Genomic DNA, 15262 nt, shown 5'->3' on the forward strand with positions numbered 1-15262 from the left:
TCCTTAGGCATCTTGCTCTGACACCTAACCAAGCGCACCTGCCACTAACACAGTCTCTCTGAAACCATGCTCTTACATTCAATCAGTTCTGGCAGGCCTGCAAGTCATTCTGTCTCTGCTCCATTATACAATAACTTTAAAAGTTAACTCTCAGAAAGCAATCACATTTCCCCTGTTCCCAAGTTCTTAAGAGGATGCATCACTTGGTCCCAAGTACTGAGAGTAATTGAAAACCACTTAATAGATTATAAAATTCTATGTTGCCCAAGAGAACTCAATTCCTCCTAATTAAATGCAATGAACTCATTCCAGTGAATTCTGGCATCAAAAAATCACTTACAGTAGCAAAATGACACACTCAATAGTTTCCAAGTATATATCTTTGACTGTATCTTTGATGACATTTTCAATTATGGAGAACACATCACTCATACTTTAATAAAGGTGAGTTCTTTAAACCCACATTATTTCAAACACAAGGAGTTGTTTATGCTCACCACTATAAGAAATTCAGAGGACAAAAGTGCAAGTTTGCAAATTTATCTCCTATTACAGCTACCTTTTATGCAAATGAAGATTTCTTCCTTATAGGCACAAATTCTGTCTGTGGTTAGATTCTTTGAGGACCTCCCCTTAGTGCCACTTCCCAGCTTCTTGTCTTAATTAACCCAAGCCACAAAGAGAAGCAAGTAGTTCTCTCCTCAAACCTTTGTCATCATTTGTTTACACGTCTCCCCTACTAGACTTCAGATGATTTCATGACTAGTCTAGCACAGTGTCTAGCAGATGCTCTGTAAACATTAGTCAAATGGATTTAACTAACTAAACTTGTCAGAATTTTACCAGAATATCTGGCTTGTGGCTTTTATGTCATTGTTTGGTTTCAAGCATCAAGGAAGGTATTGGAGAGAAGTCTTAGAAATCTGGTGTGTGACTTCCCTTTAAGAAACAGTTTATGGTACACAAGTTTTCAACCTTTGCGAAATGTATCCTGCAACCCTGGCTACAACTATCTGGATCCGGGGTTGGTGCTTGACCTACCTAAAGGTTTCAGCTCTGGACTGGGCAAGAGAAAGACCACTGGCCTTCAAGGTGGCAGGCATGACAGCTCAACCCCATAGGTGATAAACTGTACTGAACAGTGATTAGGCAACACAACAAGATTCTTTTGCAGTACATTTGAATGCAACTCATACAGAGAGAACTGTCATATAGGAGAAGGACAGCAAAAAAAAGAAAAAGTAAAAACTGAAACTCTAAAGCAGAAGAGGCCAAGAATAAGCAAAAGCTATGAGGACACAAGGGAGAAAGGAGCATATACAACTGCAGAGAAAGAGGAGAAGGAAAAGACACAGAAAGAAGCTGAAGTAAGCATCAGGAAAGTATGACAGCCACTGTTATGTGACCTGAAACTTCCTCTACAATACAGTATGAAGACTCAGTTAATAAAAGGGCCACATTAAGAGACGGCTACTGTCTCTTAAAGTTTTCAGCTATCTTTACCTCTAGTACAGAGCTGAGGTTCTCAGTTATCAAAATGGATATCAGAAATGTAGAAATGGGTTTTTACTGTTAAAATCTAAGATGTTCAAGACTTGTGAATTGACTAGAAATACTTCAGGGGCACCCCAGCATTCCATGATGGGCTATAACCTAGCATGTTCAGAAGGCTGGACTCAAGAACAGGACCCTAGGAGGGATACTGCACTCAGGCACAATTTAGATGGAAGATTCTGGCTGTCCAAGGCCAACTGTAAGTTTAACTGAATCCTGCCTTTATAATATAAAAACTTCATATTTGCCCCAAGTGAACCTCTTAAACAATGCAAGGAACACCTAAAAGGGCAGTGTCATAGACTCTATCAAACTTACAAAATAGGTTGTAGGTGTACTTTTGTGTCCTCTTACAAATGAAGATTTGCCTTCACGTCTGAGGGTGGGGGCGTTGATAGGAGACTACGGTTTTCACCTACCTCTAACTAGTGGTGTGTATTAGTTGTGGATATAGATTCAGGTGCCACCACACAGAAACCAAGAAGTAAGGTGGCCTGAACAGAAGCAATATTTATGTTTCACATTTAACAGTCAAGAGGTAAGCAATACACAGGAAGGGCTTCCACTTCTACTTCCAGGTGGCTGTTTGAAGTCTCACCATCTCCCAGTCAGCAGGAAGGAAGAAAGAGAAACGGCTAGATTTTCCCCCATTGGCTAGATTTCATCACATGATCATATCCAGCTTCACAGTCAGTGAGGAAACTCATCTCTATACCAGCAACTGAGTGGCAACTGAGTGGAATCATATTGTAAGACATCACTTGGGGGACCTCTTCTCTGGGCAACTCTCATCACCTGAGGGAATTCCAGTGAGGTCTTCTTCATAGCCTGGATGATTTTAATCCAAATGCAACTCATTGCTTAAGTAACACCAGTAAGAAATCCACTATGGGCCAGGCACAGTGGCTCACACCTGTAATCCCAGCACTTTGGGAGGCTAAGGTGGGTGGATCACTTGAGGTCAGGACTTCAGGACCAGCCTGGCCAATATGGTGAAACCCTATCTCTACCAAAAATACAAAAATTAGCCAGACTGTGGTGGTTGCCTGCCTGTAATCCCAGCTACTCAGGAGGCTGAGGCAGGAGAACTGCTTGAATCGGGGAGGTGGAGGTTGCAGTGGGCCGAGATCTCACCAGTGCACTCCAGCCTGGGTGACAGAGCGAGACTCCATCGCAAAAAAAAAAAAAGAAAGAAAAGAAGAAAAAGAAAAAGAAAAAAGAAATCCACTAATCTTACATAATACAGATGCTTACAAAAAGAAAAGAAAAAAAAACACCAAAAAAATAGTCAAGGCTCTGAAAGATAGATAACTATTATATTAAACAAAAGCTGGATGACTTGAGGATAAACTACATCCTTGCTCCCAGCCTTCAGTCACTTTAATTAGAAATTCCTGAGTCACATGGGAAAGGTAGCTGCCCCACTCTACTTTGAAAAACCCCAAAACAGGTCATTGTAATAAGTAAAGCCACTGATTAAAAGATAAAATGTTTGTCAGTCTTCTGAACTGTTACTTTATTGGGACTGCCATAAGAAATACCACAGCCTGGGTGGCTTAAACAACAGAAATGTATTTTCCCACAGTTCTGGAGGCTGGAAGCCCACAGTCAAGGTGTTGGTAGGGTTGGTTCCTTCTTGGGGCTGTGAGGGAAGGATCTGTTCTTCCCTCACCTTGGCTTATAGGTGGCGGTCTTTCTCCTATGTCTGCTCACATAGTCTTCCCTCTGTGCATGTCCTTCTGCCCATATTTCCCCTTTTTATAAGGACACCAGTTATACTGGATTAGGGCCCACCCTAATGACCTCCTTTTAACTTAATTACCTCTTTAACGAACCTATCTCCAGCTAAGGTCACATTCCAAGGTGCAAGGAATTGGCACTTCAACATATGAACTTTGCGGGGGACACAATCCAACCCCACAACTTAGAAACCCTTTACATCTCAGACCAAATAGTAGGTATTCACTATGATAGTTATTTTATCCTCTTAAAAGCCTTTTTATTGGAAAATATAACAGATTTGGAAAATGCTAAGACATCAATCTACAGCATAACAAATAATTATAAAGGAAACACCTGCATAACTGCAATCCAGGTCAAAAAATAGAGCACGGTCAGCAGTCTGGGACCCCTGTATGCCCTTTCCTGGTCACACTCCCCTCCCTCCTCCAGGAGGTCTCACTGTCGTTACTTTAAGGAAAATGACTTCTTTTCTTTCCTTCATGGTTTTACCACTTTTAAATGTATCCCAAACATAATACAGTTTGGTTTTTGAACTGCATGTGAGTGGAACGATATTGTAATACATTATTTAGAGTCTTCTTTCACTCAAGATGTTTGTAAGATTCATCCACGTAATTACATTTTTAAATGGTTTCAAAGACTATTCCATTAACCTAAATCCAACTTAGCTGGTCAACACTATATTTTCTGATATCTGCCAGTCTTGCTTTTTTTTTTTTTTTTTTTAACATCCCCACATCCTTCAATGTCTACATCAAAGTTATATCTACACATTGAAACTACTATGACCACAACTGACTTTTTATAGTTTTTATCTTACAAAATCACTTTTTGTTTAAAGCTCCTACATAGACAGATTATAATACAAGCAATTTTCTTCAGCAATGCCTCCACAGATATTTTCCCAGAAAAACTGAAAAAGAAATGATACTCATAGCAAAGTATATTTACCAATCGACCTGATATGTTTCAGGCAATGCTATAATATTCTAAACTGAACTGGCCCATAGACCCTTTCTCCCAAAGTGTGTAAATGGCAAGGTACAGGTGAAAGAGGGCATGATTCAGTGGTTGAAGGGGACAGGCACTTGCAGGGTCTGGCTGACAAGCTTCACTGAGGAACACAGAATCTTCAATGTAACCTGCCAGACTGTGCTGACTTTAGAGGCTTGACCAATTCTTGTTGGATTTTCAACAGAGAATATTTGCTTCTTGATCGACTCAACTTGAAGTCTCCTCAGTGCTCTGACCTTGCCTACACAGGCTGGAATCGGACACTAGTTTGGTTAACTTATCTACCAGCCATATAAAGGTAGACTGACTGACTCTCTTTCACTTCATATTCTAAGCTTGGACTCTAATTCCTGCTTAGAAGTCTCCATCCAGACTTCATTTCCTAGTCCTGATGATGAGCTGTATTTTCTGATTGTAATTTAAATACAAGTTCGAACAGTGATGTGACTCCTCTACAAAATGAATCACAGTTGGGAAGTTGTTTTCCCTGTCATTCCAGATATATCTCTATGAAGTAGAAATGAGCTAAGTAAAAAAAAAAAAAATTAAGAAACATGAAATTTTCATTGAAAATTCTTTAAGAAAACAGCTTTTCCTTTTAAAATTACTATTGCTTTTTAGTCTCTATAAATGTTATTAGGAATAAAGTGAAAGCCACCCTTATTTCTAATACTCAGAGACATTTTACCATATATCCTTCCAGACTTTCTTTTCCATTCATAAATACACAGGTAAATGGACAACAAAAATGAGAACATGTTATAAATGCTATTTTGTGACTACCTTTATTGCCTTAAAAATATATTGCAGAGACCACCTTGTGGCAATAAATTTTTCCTTACAGTGTCATTTTAAATGGCAAAATAGAATTCTATTGTAAGAATGTACTATAATTTATTAGGCATCTATTTAAATAATCTCTTTCAGGAAGATGTATACATGATCGACGAGAACATCCAATTCTTATCTTCTGCCTTAGCAGTCTGTTATAGCTTAAGACCAAATACAGTCAACTGGAAGAACCTTAGTTACAACCAAGAAAATTAATATAAAAAAGAATTTCTAATAAGATCAATAAAGATTTTAAACCTTTCATGCCTTATTGCTAGCATGTACACAAGACAGTGCCAAACACTCAAACTTCCAATTAGGATGAAATCTAAGTGTTTGTCTTTTTATCCAGTAAAAATTCCATTGCCTCCAAAGGCAACTAAGAAGTTAAATGAAATCCAAATGTTCCTCTCATCTCCATCACAATAGACCAAATAAATAGCTCCATAGGCTACATAAGTTTAGAAGAAGCCAAAGAAATGCAATACTTCAGGGACCAAAAGAATAAAAGTTTCACAATGAAAACAGCTAAGAGACACACCCACTTCATTTTATTAGGAAGAAACACAAACACACTTACAGCCAAGGACACGGGCAGGAAAAAGTTAAGTGAAAAGAAATAGTAAGTAAATACTCTTTTTTGCAAACATTTGTATGAGACCTTAAAAGACCAAAAAAAGTCAAGCTATTGTTAAAAAGTGACAGTCCGTAGATAACACAACTATTTTGAATCACTCCACTCTAGAAAATGGAAAGACTGATATTCATAGACACAACCTAGCAGAACTTGGCTTCTGTTTACTCTAAAACTCTATTCCAGATGATAATTCAAAATATACAAATGTCTGGATTTAACAGGCTTCTTTATACGGGTATAATATAATGTTTCCCTGTGCATACTACATAAAGAAAGATTTAACATCTCTGCAGTTTCAGGTCATCTAAATATAGTATCTGATAACTTCATTTAAATGGTAAACATGACTATTAATTTCTTTTAAGCTTAGATGTACAACAATTATTCCCTGATTTGAAAGAGAATCAATATGAATTGAAAATTACACTAAATTTTGAGGAAACAATAATATTCAGTCATGCATTCTTTTCATAGGCCTCTGCAATCTGTCTTCGGGATCCAAATTTGCCTGGAGCTCTCCTCTCCAAGGTCATCAGCTGACTTCCTTCATATGCAGTACTTCTTCATTTTATTTTCCTAGCATTTCTTACTGTCAACTATCACTTCCTCAGCCTTCATGACAACATACCATCCTGAATCACTTCTCACCCTTCTCTACTTATCTAGGTTAATTCAAACATTACCCAGAGCCTATTAAGACAGTGCCACAGGACTAGGTCCTACAGGTAAAGAGGAAACAAGGCATGACCTGTCTTTGCAAAGAGAGATGCAGGGAACTAATATTTCAACCCAAAATGATAAGAATTATAATGCATGGCCAAGTTGACATAAGAGTACCAGGGAGAGATATTTAAGTTGTAAATCAAACTTAAAGCTTTATGGTCAAAGAAAGCTTCTTAAAGGCTGTGCAGCTGACCAATTAGGTTTGTGTGAGAAAACGTTTATATTCTCCCAACAAAGTGACCCTTAGACCCTTGGCTGCCTGGAAATCCTTCTAAGTTTTCTCCCGGCAGCTTTCTGGTCCACTTTCATAACAACTATTTCTTACTTTCCCCATTCTCCTCAAAATTTCCACACAGCCTTTATCTGTCTCACTCACAGAAGATGACCTAGCCTCCATCTTCAGAGAAAACAGAGATATATTCATAGTCCATTAGCAAAGAAGCCTTACTATTAAAAGATAAAGTGCAGAGTCAGGAGCATGGTACAAAACAGTTCTTTTATTGTTCCCTAAATCACCAGCTCAACTCTTCACATAATCACCTTGAGAGACAAAAGGAAGTCCTTTGTCTCCCCCTCTCCCTATGGTTCCTTAAGTGTCTTACCTCCTCTTCCTGAGCCTGAGGCTTCCTCTCATTCTTTCTTTGTGGCTGGTCAAGCATCTCCACCATTTGGTTCCATTAGATTTTCCTTCCATGGAAAGGGTAGAGGCCAGAATGGCAGTGAGAGGGTGAATACTTCCTCTTCAGTGAATCAGGGAAAGGAACTTCCAGATCTGGCCTCAAAATGTCTCCGGCATTAAGGAAGTCTCTAGCAAAATAAAGTCCCTCTCAGCATAACCGTAGAACCCAGAAAGTCTCCAAATCTCCATCCCACCCGAGGAAACATGTTTCCATTACCTAATCTGGATAAGGCCCCAAAGGGAGATGACTGTGCCCCAAGCCCCAGAAAGGGTGAGCGAGTAGGGCCAAAGGGAAAAATATCCCATCTTTTCTCACAGGCTTTTGTGTTTTACTATAACTGCTTTCTAGGAATCAAATTTAAATAAGCTAGAGGCTAATAAATTATTTTTGCTAGTCACAAGAAAATGTATTTCACATGCAATTGCTCTTCTTCAGAAACACCATTTTGTTTGAATTCCACCCAACAGCATGCATTACATGTAGTAATTCTACTACATCTGAAGAGGTTTTGGAACCAAGTTAACTAAAGTTGCAGGTTAACCAATAAAGGCAAAAACTTGTCTATAACTTCCCTGTAACCTGTGGGTACTTGGTACTGAGACTCTTTCAAGTTCATTCATTCATTCATCAAATATACATGGAGCACCAGATACTGTGCTAGACCCTGGGCACACAGTAGAGAATAAAACAGATATGCATGCCACTGCTTAGAGACTACTGAGGAGACAGATAATAAGCAAGTAAGCAGAGCATTACAAATGGTAATAAGTGTTTGCCTTACATCCTTCAACAAAATTATACTTCCAGCCACTACCCCACTGCCATCAGGCTCCTCAGCAGGATGAAGCGGTGACCAAGAAAACATGGTAGAAAATTGCAGCAATTTGTTGGCCTAGGAGACATCTGCATTTAAACTCTGATTTGCGGAACAACAGTCTGGAGAAGTCTTCAGGCCAGTGGCTCACTAAACCAAAGAAAGCTTCTTATAGAATTTTATACTGAATCAAACTGATGTTCCACATACTAGGTAAATTTTTAACCTAAAACACCATTAACTTGAGCCATCAGTAATATCCAGTCAGTAATATCCAATCCACACAAGCCTCAAAATATATTTATGTGCTAGTGTCACTTCCACCTAACCAATAAAAAACTCTTCAGTCAGTAAACTTGACATCTCACTCAAACAAAATAATACAGCCCCAAGTGGCACAGAAGCCAAGAGGTTGTTTGCCAGGGAGGGTAGCTCCCTGATATCTAGGATAGGGCTGGAGGGCTTTTCTTAAAAAGATTTTTGAATTACGATGGCAAAAAACAACTTGTGACTTACACTCACTGGCTCATCATCTTATTGATGTTTTCACAGTCCTGGAATCTTGACAAATGGCTCAATGATCTATGAAAAAACTGAAGAAACATCTACTAACTAAATGTCAGTAAAACTCAAACTCAGTTGAAGCCCTGAGACCTTAATCAAAGAATGAGGAGGATGGTCAAACAGCAGAATTTCCTCCACCTAGCCAAAATATGTGCCCCACCTCCCAGAAACTGGGCTTTGGACACAAAGGGGAGCAAACTACACCCTTAACCTGCTTTCTAAAATCACTGAGAACTGTCTGTTTCTCTCAGTAAGTCTTTTCTTGTTCCAATTCCACTTTAATTTCCACCAGCTTCATCTTCCGGCATGCAACATTGGTCTGGAGCTTTGATCTGTAAGTCAATCATCGGAGAAGTTTAGCCTAGAAGAACAAAGAGCAGTAGGCTCTGCAGTGTGCAAAATTGTTGGCTTGCAAAATACTTATGTTTTCACATCATTACAGAATCAATTCCCGCCCTCACAAAAAGACCTGAACAAGAGACCAAAAAATCCCTGCACTGGACAACAGATCCACAGCCAATAAAGGCCAAGATAAAACACAGTTGGGTCCAGACTGTGCACAACACTCTGCCCTCTAGTTTAAAAGGCCAAAGGGGGATTGTCAAACCTTCAAGGTCGCCCAAAATACAGACACCGAGAATAAGGATAAATATGGCCTACAATAGGAATGAACAGATTCCACTGAAGTAAGACTAAATAAGGAAGAAAAAACAAGCAATTTTTTTTCTGTTTGGACTGCTATAACAAATACCATAAACTGGGTAGATTATTAGCAACAGAAATGTATTTATCATCATTATGGAGGTGGGGAGGTGCAAGATCAAGTCCAAGATCAAGCAGGCAGATTTGGTGTCTGGTGAGGGCTCCTTTCTGATTCAGAGCTCCTTCTTGCTGTGTCCTTATGTGGTGGAAGGGACAAGGCAGCTATGTGGGGCCTGTTTTGTAAGGGTGCTAATCCTATTCATGAGGGCTCCATTGTCATGACCTAATCACCTGCCAAAGGCCACCACCTAATACCATCACACTGCAGGTTAGGTTTCAACATATGAATTGGTGGTGGGGGGACACAAACACTCAGATCATAGCACATAGGTCCTATCAAAACATCTTGCTGCATAAAAGACACAAGTGATATATAAAATTTTACTTTATGATAAGAGTACACTTCAGAAAAATGGGAAAAGAAAAAATTTCCCTCTCCCTCTCCCTCTCCCTCTCCCTCTCCCTCTCCCTCTCCCTCTCCCTCTCCCTCTCCCTCTCCCTCTCCCTCTCCCTCTCCCTCTCCCTCTCCCTCTCCCTCTCCCTCTCCCTCTCCCTCTCCCTCTCCCTCTCCCTCTCCCTCTCCCTCTCCCTCTCCCTCTCCCTCTCCCTCTCCCTCTCCCTCTCCCTCTCCCTCTCCCTCTCCCTCTCCCTCTCCCTCTCCCTCTCCCTCTCCCTCTCCCTCTCCCTCTCCCTCTCCCTCTCCCTCTCCCTCTCCCTCTCCCTCTCCCCTTTCTTCGGTCTCCCGCTGTTACCAAAGCTGGACTGTACTGCCATGATCCGGCTCGCTGCAACCTCCCTGCCTCGGGCTCCGGTGACTCTCCTGCCTCGGCCTGCCGAGTGCCTGGGATTGCAGGCACGCGCCGCCACGCCTGAATGGTTTTTGTATTTTTGGTGGAGACGGGGTTTCGCCGTGTTGACCGGGCTGGTCTCCAGCTCCTGGCCTCGAGTGATCTGCCTGCCTCGGCCTCCCGAGGTGCTGGGATTGCGGACGGAGTCTCGCTAACTCAATGCTCAATGGTGCTCAGGCTGGAGTGCAGTGGTGTGATCTCGGCTCGCTGCAACCTCCACCTACCAGCCTCCTGCCTTGGCCTCTTAAAGTACTAAGATTACAGCCTCTGCCCCGCCGCCACCCCGTCTAGAAAGTGAGGAGCATCTCTGCCTGGCCGCCCATCATCTGGGATGTGAGGAACCCCTCTGCCCGGCCGCCCTATCTGGGAAGTGAGGAGCGCCTCTGCCCGGCCGCCCATCGTCTGGGATGTGAGGAGCGCCTCTGCCCGGCTGCCACCCCGTCTGGGAGGAAGGGAGGAGCGCCTCTGCCCGGCTGCCCCGTCTGGGAGATGAGGAGCACCTCTGCCCGGCCGCCCCGTCTGGGAGGTGAGGAGCGCCTCTGCCTGGCCACCCCTTCTGGGAGGTGAGGAGCGCCTCTGCCCGGCCGCCACCCCGTCTGGGAAGTGAGGAGCGCCTCTGCCCGGCCGCCCTGTCTGGGAGGTGAGGAGCGCCTCTACCCGACCGCCACCCCGTCTGGGAGGAAGTGAGGAGCGTCTCTGCCCGGCCGCCCCATCTGGGAAGTGAGGAGCGCCTCTGCCCGGCCGCCCGGTCTGGGAAGTGAGGAGCGCCTCTGCCCGGCCGCCCCCTCTGGGAAGTGAGGAGCGCCTCTGCCCGGCCGCCCCATCTGGGAGGTGAGGAGCGCCTCTGCCCGGCTGCCACCCGGTCTGGGAGGAAGTGAGGAGCGCCTCTGCCCGGGCGGCCCGGTCTGGGAAGCGAGGAGCGCCTCTGCCCGGGCGGCCCCGTCTGGGAAGCGAGGAGCGCCTCTGCCCGGGCGGCCCCGTCTGGGAAGCGAGGAGCGCCTCTGCCCGGCCGCCCCGTCTGGGAGGAGAGGAGCGCCTCTGCCCGGGCGGCACCGTCTGGGAAGTGAGGAGCGCCTCTGCCCGGGCGGCCCCGTCTGGGAAGCGAGGAGCGCCTCTGCCCGGCCGCCCTGTCTGGGAGGTGTACCCAACAGCTCCGAAGAGACAGCGACCATCGGGAGCCGGCCATGAGGACGATGGCGGTTTTGTTGAAAGGAAGGGGGGGGGAAGTGTGGGGAAAGGAAGGAGAGATCAGATTGTTGCTGTGTCTGTGTAGAAAGGGGTAGGCATAGGAGATTCCATTTTGTTCTGACTAGGAGAAATTCCTCTGCCTTGGGATGCTGTTGATCTATGGCCTTTCCCCCAGCCCCATGCTCTCTGAAACATATGCTGTGTCAACTCAGGGTTAAATGGATTAAGGGCGGTGCAAGATGTACTTTGTTAAACAGATGCTTGAAGGCAGCATGCTCTTTAAGAGTCATCACCACTCCCTAATCTCCAGTACCCAGGGACACAAACACTGTGGAAGGCCGCCGCAGGGACCTCTGCCTAGGAAAACCAGAGACCTTTGTTCATGTGTTTATCTCCTGACCTTCTCTCCACTATTATCCTATGACCCTCCCATATCCCCCTCTCCGAGAAACACCCAAGAATCATCAATAAATACTTCATAAATTTAAAAAAAAAAAAAAAAAAAAAAAGAAAAATTTTTCAACAAAAGGTACAGTGACTTTAACTGCTTGGAAAAAAATATTTGTAGGCCCCATAAAAATAAACTTCAAAAGAATTAAAGAGTTAAGTATTGTTTAAAAAGAAAAGACAGCATCATATCACCTACTTTGAGCATCCTCCTTAAATGGCATTAGTGGTTTTCCATCGCTCTTACAACAAAGTATCAAAATCCATAACAAGACTTACAAGTCCCCACAAGGTCTAGCTTCAAAATTCCTTTCCAGCCATTTCTTGACATAATCCTGCTTTATCTTGCTTGATCTCTGTGCTTCAGCCACAATGGCATCTGCCAAGCCTGAAATGCCTTCCTCCACCACCTCCTTATGTGATTCAACTACAATCTTCCATCAAGGCCACTTCCACTGGAAATCCCTCCCAGACCTCCCCAAGCAGGTCAGTTAACCTCAGTAGACATTTTTATTTTACTATTTACCTCTCCTTCATAATACTTAGCACAGTTTTAATTTTATTTGTGCAAATTTAAAAGAAATTAAGGCCTATTTTCTTCTTTTTGCAGCTTCACTGAGGTATAATTGACAAATGAAAATTTTGTATATTTAAAGAGTACACGATGTTTTGATATATGTATGCATTATGAAATGATTACCAAAATCAAGCCAATTAGCATGTCCATCACCTCACATAATTACCTTGTTTTTTTGTGGCAAGAATATGTAAGATCTACTCTCTTAGCAAATTTCAAGTATACAATATATTATTATTCACTATAGTCACCATGCTGTACAGTAAGTCTCCAGAATGCATTCATCTTATAACTAGAAGTGTGTACCCTTTGACCAATATCTCCCACTTTCTCCCATTCCCGACCCTTCTACTCTTTGTTTCTATGAGTTGACTTTCTTTAGATCCCATTTATAAGTGAGATTATTCAGTATTTCTCTTTCTGTGCCTGGCATATTTCACTTAGCATCGTGTCCTTATTAAGGTCAATTTCCTACCAGACTGAAGCTCCAAACGTGTAAGGTATATACTTTTTGCCTGACAATTGTCTTAGCCCTGCCATATAAGAGACATTCAATGAACATCTGTGGGATTAAAGTACGTGGATGAAGAAATGAACTAAAATGCAGACGATGGTGTAATCTTGGAGTAGAAATAGATATCCTAAGCATAACACAGAGGCAGAAACAATGAAGAAAAAGAAACTGTTACATGTGACTACCAAAAACTAAAAATCTCTATCAAAAATATTGTGAACAAACTTAAAAGGCAAATTGAGAACTATGGAAAAATACTTGCAGTATTCCTGATTAAGAGTTGATACCTTAAAAATTAGAGATTTCTATAAATAACTAACTCCCACAAAATGTTCAAAGGACATAGATAAGCAAACTCATATAGAATAATAGAGTTTCTGAACATAAAAAGTTCAATATCAGTAGAAAATTTTTAAATTTTACATAAAAATGGTATTTTTAACCTATTAAATTGAGACTTTTTAAAAATTATGTCTGGCAGGGTGCAGTGACTCACGTCTGTAATCCCAGCACTTTGGGAGCCCGAGGTGGGCAGATCACCTGAGGTCAGGAGTTCGAGACCAGCCTGACCAACATGGTGAAACCCCATTTCTACTAAAAATACAAAATTAGCAGGGCGTGGTGGCACATTCCTGTAATCCCTGCTACTTGGCAGGTTGAGGCAGGAGAATTGCTTGAACCTGGGGGGCGGAGGCTGCAGTGAGCCAAGATCGCGCCATTGCACTCCAGCCTGGGCAACAAGAGCAAAACTCCATCTCAAAAAAAAAAAAAAAGTATCATGTCCCAGTGTCAGAAGGAGTAAGCACCAAATTTCATATATTCCAAGTGTGAATATAAATTTGTAGAACTTCCCTGAAAGACGGTTTTTGCAATGTGCACAAAAGTGTATACAGCTTTTAATCCAGCAATTCCTCTTCCAACTCAGCCCAAGGGGAAAAAAAATTCACTGGAGAGTTACTAATAACTAATGAAAGACTGAAAACAACACAAATATCTAACAATAGAGAAAACAAGTTTTAGGACATAAGTAAAATAAAATGACACTAAAATCATGTGATAATATTTCATGGGAAAATACTGCTAATATAATGAGTGAAAAATGCAAGTTTAAAACTACTACAATTTTGATTTGCTTATGTAAAATATATGCATGTAGGGAAACGGCTGGGAAGATGTACTAAAATGTCAGTATCTGTTATTAGGTAGAGCATTTATGTGATTTTTTTTCTTTGTTTTATTTTACATTTTCTACAATGAAAATTTCTGTTTTGTAAGCAGAGAGAAACCAATAGCAAAAAATTAATAATACTTAACACGATTATAAAATATGCTTATGGCATGCCAAGCACTATATACTGAACACTTCACATATATTATTAATACTTTATTTATTCTATGAGGTAGATACTAAACCTATGGAATAGGTACCATTATAATCCCCATTCAAAAGATGAATCAATGTAATTTAGTCAAAACAAAAAATATTCTTCATCCAGTAGTTTTCTTAAATCAGATTAAAGTTATTTTCTAACATTTTCTAAATAGCAACCACTTAAAAGTTAAAAAATAACCAAGGTACTATTTCAATACCTAAAATCAGAGCCTTCAAACTCAGACGGGCTATGGGTTCACATTCAGAGATAGAGGGAGAAAAGTAATGGAAGAAGCCTACAGTCAAATATTCACAGGTAGAACATTAATAAGTTAGGATTTTGTGCCACACCTCCTGGTTTCCTGATATAAGCAGAGTTGTGAATTTGGAGAGCTTTACATCAAACTCTACACCCTTTATAATTATAAAGAAAAATGTCCTTTTCAGGATATTATATGAGTATGAGCATACTTTTTGAAACAAAATGTTACATTTCATAGCCTTCTTCGCAGAAAACGCCAGGTACTGCAACCATTTGAACGTGATTAATTCACCAAAGCTCTTTTTACCACTTGTTATTGTTTTAAGCACGTAGTCCCTTTTCCTTGATTCTAACTGACATGTTGGCGTATCCCTTGTGTAAAATGGAATATTCTCAGCTTTATGGACATGTAATCCCCGCTGGCTCTGATCCAGCTGATGAATCTGCCAGGTTGACAGCATTGTGCCTTTGAAGGCCTGTGTCTGCCACAGCGGCAATAAAAGAAGATGATGCTTACCTGGCAAAGAATCACTTCAAAATACATTTGATGGGCAAAACTATCAGACACTACTTAAATCCTTACTTAGTTTAGCTGGGGCAGGCATTTAAAAAAACCTGTAAGGAATTGTTTAATATACCAAATGGATTAGTAATGTGAACTTACCATTCAATGGGCACCTACTCTATGCCAGGTACTATATTAGGCTCTTAATACATCATCTCATTAGAGTC

At 41.5% G+C, this 15262-nt stretch overlaps 1 protein-coding gene across 7 annotated transcripts in view; it reads right to left on the bottom strand.

Moving 5' to 3' along the window:
• The window catches only part of HECW2 (HECT, C2 and WW domain containing E3 ubiquitin protein ligase 2), a 399402-nt gene that overhangs the window by 349150 nt on the left and 34990 nt on the right, over positions 1-15262 (bottom strand). Inside the window, exons 2-3 of one of the 7 annotated variants that reach the window (XM_063712950.1) lie at positions 8513-8589; positions 7105-7309 (exon numbers count right to left, since the gene is read on the bottom strand). The exons of 4 other annotated variants lie outside the window; for them this stretch is intronic. The gene's annotated coding sequence lies outside the window, so the exon portion shown is untranslated. Of the gene's footprint in view, positions 1-7104; positions 8590-15262 lie in introns of all 7 variants that reach the window. 2 more of the 7 variants (XM_063712951.1, XM_054549600.2) reach the window with 2 other exon arrangements.

This window comes from Pongo abelii, chromosome 11 (genome assembly GCF_028885655.2).
Source record: "Pongo abelii isolate AG06213 chromosome 11, NHGRI_mPonAbe1-v2.0_pri, whole genome shotgun sequence".
NCBI classification, from domain to species: Eukaryota; Metazoa; Chordata; class Mammalia; order Primates; family Hominidae; genus Pongo; species Pongo abelii.